Here is a 13,334-nt window from a genome sequence, read left to right on the forward strand (position 1 = left end):
TGCAGTCTCAGGGTTAGAGGAGTCATGATCACCTGAGAGCAGCTTGTCTGAGAGGAGACGTGCCTCTGAACCAAAAATTCCTCTCTGAAAAAAGTTCAGATAACACACACCTGCTGGTAATTTCCCAAACATCTGGCAACACATGGCTGAATCGAAGTTGTAATTTAACTCACAACTTGACAGAGATTTAAACCCACCAACCATGACAAATGCAAACCATTTGAAATATTTCTATGTGGTTCAGAAACAAGAATGTTGGAAGCTCAGACTTTATGAATGTAAACACTAGTGTAAACTCTGAACAATACATACTGTGATTAACATCAGCGAGAGTTTACAAAAATAGAGACACACTAATATTGCTTTGTTGGATCCGTTTATTTAACACCCTTGTAGTTCAATTTTATTTTGTCTGTAGTCACACAACAATAGGAGGTGAAATACATCAAGATGCTCTCTATTTTTTGAAAGTGAAAAGAGGAAATAGTTCTAGGGTTGTAATTACTTATCCTCTCTGACATGGATTCAGATAGTAAAGAGAAGCAGGTATTATATGGGTCTTTAAATCATAGATATTAACATGCTGGACTTTGTATTGTATATGATGAATAGCTTAGACTGCAATATGAAAACACATGTAATAAATTATTACAAAGCCTTTCAGAGGCTTTGTAATAATGAGGAAAAAGATATTACAATAATATTGAGGTAGTTTTTTAAAAAGTGGGTTTTCTCTTGTAGGACTGAAAAACATTGTCATGAAACAGTTTCATCAAGTCAGATGACTTTAATTTATTACATTTCAGAGATAATACGGGTAAAATGGTCACAGATGCATCATACTGAATTCTGCATCTAGCACATCTATGAGCACACACACTGTCAGCAGATTAATATGATTCAAGTTTATTTAATCACACAGAGCCTCAGATTTCCCATGGCACTTTTTATCTACAACACTTTTGTTTGGAAAAGTTAGCAGTGAGTGTGGGGGACATGAATAAAATGGCCCCGCTCCAGTTGTACATTGTTAGTGTCACACAACTATCTGCAGCTGGTATCAGGGCATGAACTGAATGATTCCTGCACAACTGTACTGTATATTCTCAACAATTGATTGCACAATTATCCATTATCCATTGAGCAAAGCAGGATGTGCTGCCTCACTGTTATTGTGTCTCATAGTCCTACAAGGGGCTGAAATCTGCAGAGTCTGATAAGAGAACCCGCCGGACTGCCCATTCACAAATTTCTCATGAGGTCACTCAGCTGTTGGATATTAAAAGCCAGCGGGGTGGCGGCAATAGTGCTGGCGGGAGGGAGAGGGGGGGCAAAAAAGTATGAAACTTCAGGATGTTTTTCTCTCTGTCATGATAACACTGCTGGTTCCTTCCTTCGTAAAAGGAATGTCCATCTATGGTGCCGACACTAAATATCAAGGATAAGTCAGGTATCTATGTCATCAGCTTTGTATGTGTGTGTGTGTGTGTGCATCTGCATGTGTCTTTGGTGAATAATTCATTCATGAGTGTTGTTGTACCGGTCAAGCACAGCTGTACAGGAAGTAGACCCTCTCAGGTTATCACTACTCTCACCGGATGCTCACGTCATTCCCCGGCTACACTGCAGATGTGTGTTTTCGCCGCCGTCACAGGGAAAACACGGCAGGGAAACTACAGCAGTGACGGGGACACACAGAGGGAAAAGTCTTTTGTGACATTGTTGCACAATTCCTCAAAACAAGTTACAAGAAACTTACATAAAGAGAAAGTCACAAATCCAAATAAACTAAATGATGAACTGAAAATGTCAACTGTCAGTCCTCTCGCATCAGTAAAGGGAAGTCTGTGTATTAAACTCTTAATTATAAAAGCAGCCCATACGTTTTCAAACTTTTGTGAGCATTTAGTGGCAGTAAATTTCATCATAACATTTATGGACTGTACATAACTTGACCTTTAGTTTTGCAAATTGGAACCTGCCATTAAGTCTATTTGGAAAACTACATCATCAGTAAAATTACATCATCATTATGTTATTACATATATTCTCTGCAAGATGTATGTCAAGTTAACAGAACATTAAGAGATGCATTTGTGATGAAAAACTCTGCAATTAAATTGTTAAATGAGGCCTTGCAGGTGCTAATGTCATTTTGGAGGCAATTTGAAAGCATATTTTGATCGATTCTACTGGAGGAAGTGAATCAAGAGGAACTAAAACTGTTTGAGGAAGAGGAATCTTTTTAAGTTTTACAGGTGCAGTTTAAAGCAGGTCAGCAGGAGAAAGGGGAAGGAGATATTTTGGACCAAAGGGATACACTGGGTGTTTTGTGGGGCCCAGGTAAATAATATATATTATACTATATTCCAGAGAGGAACTGGTACCTTGAATAAGACTGGGTAGTTCAAATTGAATTAACAGTGCTGGTGGATACAATAAATCACCAAATCAGTCACTAAAGGAGTGAATACCAAGTGGTATAAACTATCTAGTCAAATTTTAATGTCTTCTGTTGGTGCAAGTACTGTGTATTATACTGTGTTGTGCATGCTTTTTATTGCTATGCACTTTATATGGTGTAACTGAGCTAATGTGTCGCTTTTCTATTAAAATGTCATTTTGTTTGATATTTCTAATTTTCATCCATTGCCCACACAGTGCCCACACACTGATGGTCCACCCACACAGGTGTTTTCACTTATTTGCCAGATTAGACCTCTTTTCAAGACTGCATGTCCAGACTCTGCTTGACAGACATCTCCCTTCTGAGTTAGACAGAGCTGATGAAAAACAAGCAGTCAGTACACAGCATCACACCTGTACCGCTGTCCCTGCATTGGCTGACAGAGTTTAAAGCTTTATAAATAAACTTGATTTGATTTGATTTGAAACCATGTCAAAATCAAAATGGGGCACCCACATAGATTAAGGGTTAAGCCACTAACCACGAACTGCTATGTTTCTGTCTCCAGTCCAACTGGGGACCTTTGCTGGAGCTCTCTCTCCCTCCCTCACTCTCAAGTTGCTGGGTGTGGCTTAAATAAACCATGACTGAGTCAATAAATTTATTGTAACCTCTAACACTATTAATTACATTTAAGCACTCAATACTCCTGATACCTTGACCTGAACTGACCTGAACTTGGAAGAGCCACCGGGGTCCTGCAAACCCTCTACATACCCTGACAGAACTAAAACTTTCTCATTCCCTTATCATCATTACTAGGAAATGTAGTTAAGCAAGCTTACATAATTCCCAGTCCCATCTTAACTTGAGCAGGGTCTAATTAGAACAATTGAAAGCAGCTGTGTGAGTGTGCAGGGCCTGTTCTATAACCTTCCTCTGGTTTTTTGCAAAGGTGTTTTTGGTTACTGGGAACACGAAAGTCAGTAATGGTGTGGACTTTTGCTCCTGACGATCATCATGAACACATTTCTCCACAAATACAAGTCCAACTGGCTTAGCTGGACCACGTCTGTTGTCCAACTCTTTTTATTCCCCAATTTATAACAATAATGGCAGTGAAGCTTAGCCATTATGGTGGCAGTACGCCCTGAGTGTCAGCTGTAAGCGCCTTCCCAGGACTGGAGTAGTGGTAAACTTCTCCACTCAGGCAGTTGAGGACGCCAGGCTCTGTTCTTTCTACTCCTTTTGTTATCTTCATCCAAATACTTCACTAATCGTACCACTGTGAGCTGCAAATGTCGGGCTGGTTACTTCATGATCATTCAAATAGATTTCTATTTCATGCAACACAGCAACCCTAAACTACTCCAGTAAAATGAGGTCTTTCATTTATTGGAAAGTGCAAGTGTCACAGGAATTAAACCACAGGTCTTGTGCTACTACCAGTTTCCTCTACAAATCCAGGTATCCAGGTTGTCACCTACTGTAAGTTTACAAAACTTCTCTGTAGGTGCTTTCCTAAAATCACTGTGCGACTGTCTAACACTGCAGCTGCTCTCTGAGCTTCCCCCACTAAGGCGCTCTGAACCAAAAGAGGCCACCTGCTTCCCTTTGCTTTGCTTTAATCACAGTAAAGAGTTTGCCTGCTTAATATCAAAAGCTGGTTCAGTTCACTACCTCACTACTCTAACTTTATCCACTTTGATTTGGGCCATTTCCTTTTCTTGGGCCTTGTCCACAGTTTTCTCCTTTTTTATATCTGCTCTGCATGCTGTCCACACAATGTCGTTCCTCGAACATTAATCCAAAGTCCGTAAGAAGGTGTGCCAAGAACTCTTAAAATATATGAATTAATCTGCTGGAGCACAAGTAAGGTGGTTATCTTACCATCTTTTTTGAGCCACCCACATTACTAACGAGAGACTAATTAGTAACAATTCAGTGTGATGTGTCTCTTTACTTGAGGATGCACAAAAAGAGTAATAATGGTAAGATAATGATGAAGTAATGAGGGACTAATGAGTAACCACTTTGTATGATATATCACTTTACTTGAGGTGTACAAAAAGAGTAACTAATGTTTAGGCAATGAGTAATTAACAACACTAGTTTTGTGCTGCTCAGTATCCGGTTCAGAGTTAATCAGGAGTGATTCATGGTGAAAGTGGTCAGTATGATAAATTCACAGATATTTATGAATAAATTATTACCTAATGATTGATTAATATAGTCAGTTCTATAGTAATTCATCATTATCTACTATATAGTCCTCAGTTCTCAAGTTATTCAGGAAATACTGATTGATCAATTATCAGGTCATTGCTGATTCGTTCCTCACTCGAAATGATGATGACAAAATAGAATAGCAATGGAAACATTTGGGACAGTGAAATGAAAACTGAATATTACAGGGTTTTTTTTTTTGCTTTTTTGCCACACCAGCAGCATGGTATAGATTAGTCTTACTCAACTCAAATGAGCAGAGACAGCGGGAGAGTGAATTTGATAGACTGCATGATGACTGAATGATCCAGGATGTAAGACTGACACCGAGAGAACGTGTGCATGTGTGCGTATGGATGTTTATTTAGTTGCCAACAGCTCAAAGTGGAAGGGAAGGAAGACTGATATCCTTACTCTTAAAATAATGAATGCAGAAACAGGATGTTTGGTGCGTACTATACAAGGTGAAGAGATAACGGCATTGTGTACAGTATGCTCAGTAAGAGTGCGGCAAAAGACTTTCATTCTCTCAGACTGTTTTGTCTCAATTACAGCCACTCAGGAGAATAAATTGACATTACTGGTCTATAATAAATTTAGACTGAAAACTATAAATGAACTGTTCAATTCTGATTATTTTCCTTTAATGAGAATGATGATCAAATTTTTGGTTGGGTCCAAAGCCATAAAGCATGGGAGAATGACTGGTTATACAATCTCAACAAAATGAGTTATTTTGTGTTTTCCAAAATATAATTTTATTAAATTAAACCATAGTCAAGGAAAGTCAAGTAAACAGAGTCTGATTTAAAACATTAAACAGGGATCTGTTTTTTCTGGTCACTGACCTCCAAACATCCTGTGCAGTTTCAGACAGCTTTAACCACGGATCCCTGAAAACATAATGAGTGTCCTCAGGGCAGTCTGCCTTCAGGGATTTTAAGCCTAATAATACCAACAATCCACTTATAATAACACCACGGATGAACACAAACATTCACTTATAGACTCTAAATCATCTGCAGGTGAAAGAACCTCAAGGAAACAAAACAGCAGAACTATGGATCCTGGAAATTCAACATAAACCAGCAGATAAATGAGCCTCAAACTAAAGTACTCCCTCACAGTGGTCTGTTAATCATTACCTTAGTCTGAGTTGGCATGAGAGAGTCACTGTGCTTTCCTAATATGGTCATTGACTTTGAGCTGAGACAGGCCATTAATCCCACTTTAATGACGAAACCACTAACCCTAACAAACACAGAAAACATGAGTTTGATTGAAGATATAATGCCCTGGGGTATAAATATCGTGGATGAGTATTAGAAATTGGCTACTTAAGCAGGATTATGAAAGGGAAAGTAATAAAATTGTTTTCAATAAAGAAGAAATATGAAATCATGTTTCTTTTATGTTCAAGAAGTTAATCCAGGGTTCACTGTGTGTTACCTGTGATATAAATAAATTAGGCTGAATACCTTCTCCTCTTTAATTTCACTGCCAATATGTATTTGATAAAGGGTTTAATAAAGCACTCGTTCACCTACAGAAAAGCACAAGGATCAGTATTTCTTACCAAGCAAGTGTACACTTGAAAAAATCCCACAACTAATTATTCAGCTCTGTATTTTAGCACTTAACAACACACCAGTAAAAACCACAATTTGAATTGCCAACATGCTGTGATCACAACATGTTAAAAGGGCTAACCAGAACAGCTTCTACCCCAGAGCCAGAACTGAACACTGACTGTGTGGGACCTGTGTGACTATCAGTACTACAATACTTACAGACACATTTACAGGACACTGTACAGATGTTTTCATTACAACTGAACCTTAGTATGCACATATTCCTAACTGCACTACTTGTATACAGGCCACTGCAATTCAGCAAATGTACGATATCCTGAAGTGCATTATCTCAGCTGCTAATAATTTTTCTTTTTTATCATATTGTTTTATATCTTATTGTTTCATAGGCTGCACCAAATATATGTGTTATACTCTGTGCAACGACAATAAAGGGATTCTTTTCTATTCTATTCTCATTGTTTGCTGTTTGCATTGGTTACAGTAAGAACAGTGTTGAAAAGAGCCACAGGGGAACAACAGTGATCTCCTCGCATTCCTACCAATGCACCCGTGGTGATGTTAACATTCCTGTGAAACTCTCCAGCTACTACCCTACATATAGAGTGGTTAGGTATAGAGCCTGTTAAAATAAAAATCTGTCAGTGTCAGTCAACATCCACTCACAGGACTGCGCTTGAACAAGACAAACTGCCTCAGGGCTTGTTTTGAACCAACACAAATGGCTGCATCTACTTTAGTAAGGCGATATACCCTCACCACCTATGGACCAAAACATACAGAACTCCATTAGAATCTTATTCGTGTATGCCTGGTATGTGATGTCGCATACCAGACAATTAGTTACTTGCAGTTGTTAGAACATGACTTAATACAGCTTGGCAGTCTCAATATCGTGCTTGTAGCTGCACCATGCTGTTTCCTCTGTATCATTATAGAAACCAGCTGTCATAGGCGGTCTCAAACAGTGTCAATCAGTCATTTGTGTGTTGAATATTACAGAGAAACATAAAAACATGCTGTTTTGTTTTATAGAGGTTAGAAAAGTATTCTTCTGAACTCTAGCTCCCCTATTTCCTCCAGCAGTGTGCAGCTTCCATTATTAGAGAAATTATATCTCACATTAACATCGTCATAACGTGGTTATGAACGCTTGTTTTATTGTATAATGAGAAAACTTGTTTCGATGATGTATACAGTGTAGTTAGAACAAGAATTGAATGTCTAACAAGATAATGCAAGAGACATTTTTCACCATGGTAGCAGCATGGCTGTTGGTTTAGCAATATTGGTCTGTCTGTTGGTCAGTTTTGTCCATCTATCGGATGGATCACCATGAGATTTTGTCATAGCCCAATATCACACATCACAAATTTTTCTCAGGGGACTTTGCAATCTGTACAGCATACAACATCCTCCATCCAACCCCCCCCAAAAGAATAGAAAAACAGGATGACAAAATGATAAATAAATTGAGAAAATGTATGAAGAATATGGTTGATCGACAGGGCATCGAGGAACTTCCAGGTGCCACCAAACAGACAATCATGGTCGCGAGAGGATGAATCATACTTATTTTTGCGATCCCTTGACTTTTTATATAGCACCACCAGGATGTCAAATTTTACACTCAAAATTTAAAGTAAATGCTAGATGGATGGGGACAAAATTTTGTACAGACATTCATGGTTCCTAGATGATGTGTCATATTGACCTCTCGCACGACCGTGAGTTTGACATTTGTGGTTTTCTCAACAACTATTGGATGGATTTCCATGAAATGTGCTGTCCTGCAGGATGAACTGAAATTACTTCTGTGATTTTTTTCTCAGCTATTGAACTTTTCCTCTAGCACCATCACCAGGTTCAGTTTTTGATTTGTCCAATACTTTGGTTTATTTCTAAATAGCTGCAAACCTAATCACATTCCCATCAGCCTCAGCTGGACTTTGTGTTTAGTGTTTATAAGCAAATGGTAGCATGCTAACATGCTAAACTAAGATGGTAAACATTTCACCTTATAAACACCAGCATGTTAGCATTATCATTATCATTAGTATTTAGTGCACTGCTGTGCCTAAGTAGGCTACATCTTCACAGAGATGCTAACTTGGCTGTAGTCTCTTGTCTCTTAGTCTGTGTTGTTCCTCTATTGCAAGTTTCCTCAAAAAGATAACTAAATAAGTTCAAGCTTGAAATCACATTTGAAGATCTTTGCTTGAGCCTTCTTAAGAGGATATATGGGAAAATGAGTTTCGCTAAAAACAAGATTGGTTTCACAAAATAATTTTACAAGTTTATTGTGGAGTGGGGTTTGAGGTAGGGAGCCACTCACTTGTGTCATCAAACCAATGACCCTCACCCTCTGGTTTCCTGACTCCTGTCACGCATGTTCTCCCAGATAGCCTCTCTCATTTACACCATATGTGATGGTGTTGGGGGACTATGAGAAACAGCTTGCTTGAAATTCCACAGTTCAATGCACTTATCACATGAGCTGCTGCAACATATGGCAATATATGTACATATTATACATATGTTTTCAATGCTTTTAATCACATATAGAATATTTTTTTAAATTGTATTCAAAAGGCTTGTATATGAATAGAAACTTTATCATCAGGTAGACTCCCTGATATCAAATTGTCTTATTCAAGAGGGAACTTAGACAAAACTTTTACAGACAGCTCTTAAATAGCTTCCAGACATACAGCATAGAGAAAACAGTTACAACCGTTAAACTAATATAAAGTCAGAGAACCGATACTCAGGTAACAATAAAGAGTCATAAATGTTATGTCGTAATAGACCTTCACAATCTCCAAAGAGAAAGAAAGAGGGGAACTCCAGAGTTGTTTCTATTTCATTGCATTTTAAAGGTGCAGTAGCAGTCATAGTATCAATCCAGCCCTGCAAGGGTTAGAATGGACATAAGTCAGGGTAATCATTGTCTATCAAAACTGTAATTTTGTAGTAATAATTTTAAACTGTGATTTAAATGAAAGGAAAGATGTGATATAGTTGGGAAGATTTGACAGTTAAGCTTTACAGATAAACATGAAAAGTAGGCCTCCTTTTGTCAATAAGAAAGGTTGTCTCAGTTTCCAGTACAGATCACAATTAGTTATATAAAATTGATGGTTTGTGATAAAAGACAAAGGCCGGTGATAGTGTGGGTTTAATGACAGCACAGGGATACACAATGTCTCCCAGACAAGAACAGACATTACAGTGAAGTGAACAATAGTTTGAAATGGAATGAATGGCATGTTTGGCAGAATTAACTCTGAGTAAACGTCATGACCTATTCGATAGATCCAAGGAAATTGGAGATTAAAATGAACTCAATACCTTGCCTTTGCAGCACCAGTTAAATATTGGATGAGCGGACAGGTGATATCCTTTTGCCCGATGGAATGTTCCGACACACAGGACGGCTTGGAAAAACATCTCACAGGAGGAACTGGCTCTGTTGAACAACTAAAACATTTGCAGAGATGGTAGAGTTGATAAAAGACTGTATTAAAACCAGATAAGATCATTCATTCTGTGTTTAAAAAAAACAAACATGGCCTATAGAGCAGTTTTACATCAAAACATTAATGTTAAAGCTATAAGAAAAAAATGAAGGTACAAATGAAGATTATTCCAAATAGGATGGCACTATAACATCTGTACACATCGTAGAGGATGAATATTAAAGTCAGCATTATAAACAGTAACTCACTCTACAACACACCTTGGGCGTGAGAACTCCTGCAATAAGCATCACAATATATTTCTGAGCTGTCAACACAATTGCACTTCAACTGTAGTTAGAAATTATCCTTTAATCCATGCCTCAAAAGATTTGGTCACATCCAAAAATAGGGGCCAATTAAAAAAAAAAAGAAGCAAAGTCGCTATGGTTCCCTGTTGTGTGCTTGCACAAACATGTTGGCATCAAGCCTGAGGTGAACAGTGAATGAATGAATAAATACCTGAAGCGCACAAGAATGTTGATATCTCTAGTAACCAAGAGGTAAACACACTGACATGGCTTTCCCCGGCTTTACAGAGCTTTACAGCCAGTTTCAGCTCATTGTTTAGCTGTCTGGCTGTGACTTTCTTGTTTTGGCTCACTCTCACAGCTCTCATAGCATCATTCTCGGTCGCAGCGGGCAGCTGTTTTCAGATAAAAAGCTTTAAAAACCAACTGTAAACTACCTGCTCAGCACCAAACGGCTAACAGACACAGTTAGTCACTAACTGGTGAGCATAGTGGAGCATTTAGTAGCTACAGAGCCAAATATTTCCCTCAGAAGTTGGTAGACATCAAAAACAGAGCTAAAGTAAATATTGAACTTTCATTCACCAGCCGGACAGAAACTCAACTCCTAATGAATAATAATGTTAATAAATACTGCCTAATGTGTGAATAAGAAACAGGTTCAATAAATCAACTTAAAAGGTGATGACATTTCAATGTTCATAGTCACTGTTTTTTTAAAGTTCAGTTATAAAGTTATAAATTCTTAAAATGACCTCTGCTCATTTTCCCTCTGAAAAATCCAGAATATATGAATATACAAATATTTTTCATTACCAAAGTTTAACTGCTGGACACAAGATGTCTCCTGCTTCACTGTAAAGTCCATTTTCAGTGTTTGTGCACTGGAGGCTTTAGATCTTCACATCACACTTGTGTAAGTTGCATACTAGACCACTACTGGCCCTCAAACTAGTTGTGACGTGACAAATCATGCTCATAGCACTTTCAGCAGGAGAATGTGAAAACAGCCCTCTGGTGTCAAACTCACATGCATTATGCCAACTGTACATACATTATTCTGCACAGTGAAGCTGAAGAAACAATAAGTAAAACACATTTTTGAGTGTGTAAATTTTCCAGGACTTTTATAATTTAACCAAACAAGACAATGTCTATGATGTCTCTACATGTCATGAGTCAACCCTATAAAATGTTTCAAAGCAAACAAAATGTGAGAGAGTTGTTTACCCATCAAGTTTGCTTAGTATTTTTATAGTTACAACAGAGTCATGGCAGCCATCTGCTAGAGTCCCGAGCCCTGCCTGCCTGCCTGGGACTGAATGTAGCTGTTACTGACCCGACACACAGTGCTGGGAACAGAAGGTTTGCTCTTAACACATGAGGAAGTGCAGTGTACCTTAGATAAAATTTGCCCCCCAACAACCCCCACCACACACAGATCCTTAACCACCTTCTGCACACACACACACACAACTCATCCTCAACCAACCATCTCTGCTTGCTCCCGCTGCGGTCTCTGTATCTCTGAGCTTCTGGCTGACAGGCTGCAGCAGCACCCCTCCTTGGCTCTGTCAGGGTGCACACAGGGGTGCATGTTTCCTGAGCAGCTTGAGCAAATATGAGGAAGTGGTGGTGACCCAGAAAGTAACCCATATGTGGCACCCATATTGCCTTCCTTTCTTACCCCTGCAAATAATCTAACTGCTAAATGTGCACAATAAAAACATTTTTCCACCTCATTTATTTAATATGTTTACTGGCAAAATATGTCATTTCTGAGGTGAATTGCTATTTTTGAAAGTCTTCAAGACGTGACCAGAAGTTACAGTAAGTTGGTTAATGCAGGACACAGTCTGTGACAATGCTGGTATTCAGCTCACCAGAGCCGTGGGAGGCTAGCGGGAATGGGAATGTGTTCTGGTGTACATCAGGACAACCCTTTTTTCTAACTGAAGACTTGATTCTATCTCCGTTACATAGTAGTTCACTGAAAATAAGATGGTGCTCAAGCATCACATGGTAAGGCATCAAGCATCACATGATGCTGAGGAAAGACACTGTGACGTGGTCAAGGAAGGTCATTTAATAGAGGACCTGGAGGTACTGTTAAATGTTCCTTTACTCTAAATAATTTGTCATTAGGCAACTTTGCAGAAGCTGAAGGTAATTTTGTTTTTGGATATTTGCAGTAATATTCTAAATTCTAGAAATCCACAAAGAAAATACATTTGTAAACTAGAAAAGTCGTCTTTCTGTCCACAGAAGTTACTGTTAATCTTTGTACTGTCCACAACGCACCAGCCTCACTGTTTCCTTCTTACCTTAAGCTTAAAAACATGGAGAAAGTGTTTCATATTAAACTGCCAGATTTACCACAAACAGTGTCGGAAGGAGAGAGACATGCTTATCAAATTTACAACCACAACGAATAACCGCAGCGAGTTGAGCAACTGCAGCCACCACATATTGACAGGGGACCTGTTGCACAAAACACAGCACATGTTCGTTTTATATTTTCTGATATAACAGAAAACAAATGTGTCTACTCTTTCGGAGCCAGATCACTTCCCACTTTTCGTCTTTCCAATGGGCAGAGAGAAAGGAGACAAGATGGTTTCAAGAGATGAATAATGGTTCTACTGTCTGACAAACCCCCCTAGCTACATTATAAATGTCAGTGTTAATAGAGTAGTATACTTACTTCAACAAGAACATTTTCATACTGATGCAGTGCACACCTATTAGCCCTCAAGGAAGCCTGGAGCCTAATCATATAAAAAAGGTTTGACAGATTCAATGTCTTTGAAATATGTTCCAAAACATCTGTAATTCATTGACATTCAACTGCTGTAAGAGGATGGAAGGAGCAACTGACTCTGTAACTGTAACTTTCTTAGGAGCAAGGTCATAAACAGACTTAATTAATACACACATATATTATTCATTGACAATGAAATGCTGTGACAAATAATATTTTATATTGTGAAAATATCTGTTGGCTGCAGTGAGAAGCGTTGATGTTGTCTTGGCCTTATTACTGTAATAGCACAAAGATTCACCTCAGTCTTTCACTCTTCTTCTAAAACTTCCCTAAGTCATTCGCATCCAACTACTCTGTTGCTTCAATGGTGGGATTTCCTGCCTGTCTCTTATCAGTTAGATCCTAAAACAATAGACTCAGCCCACACAAATTTGTACACCGGGCTTGTCTGTGGGTGACTCCGAATCCTCCTTGTGGCTTTCCCCTAACGACCAGATGTCCCTTTCTGGGCAGGGGCCAAAGGATTTAGTGTAGAGCAGGAAGAATGGCTAAAAAAAACATATAGTGTCCATTACT

This window comes from Thunnus thynnus, chromosome 8 (genome assembly GCF_963924715.1).
Source record: "Thunnus thynnus chromosome 8, fThuThy2.1, whole genome shotgun sequence".
In the NCBI taxonomy this organism is placed as follows: domain Eukaryota; kingdom Metazoa; phylum Chordata; class Actinopteri; order Scombriformes; family Scombridae; genus Thunnus; species Thunnus thynnus.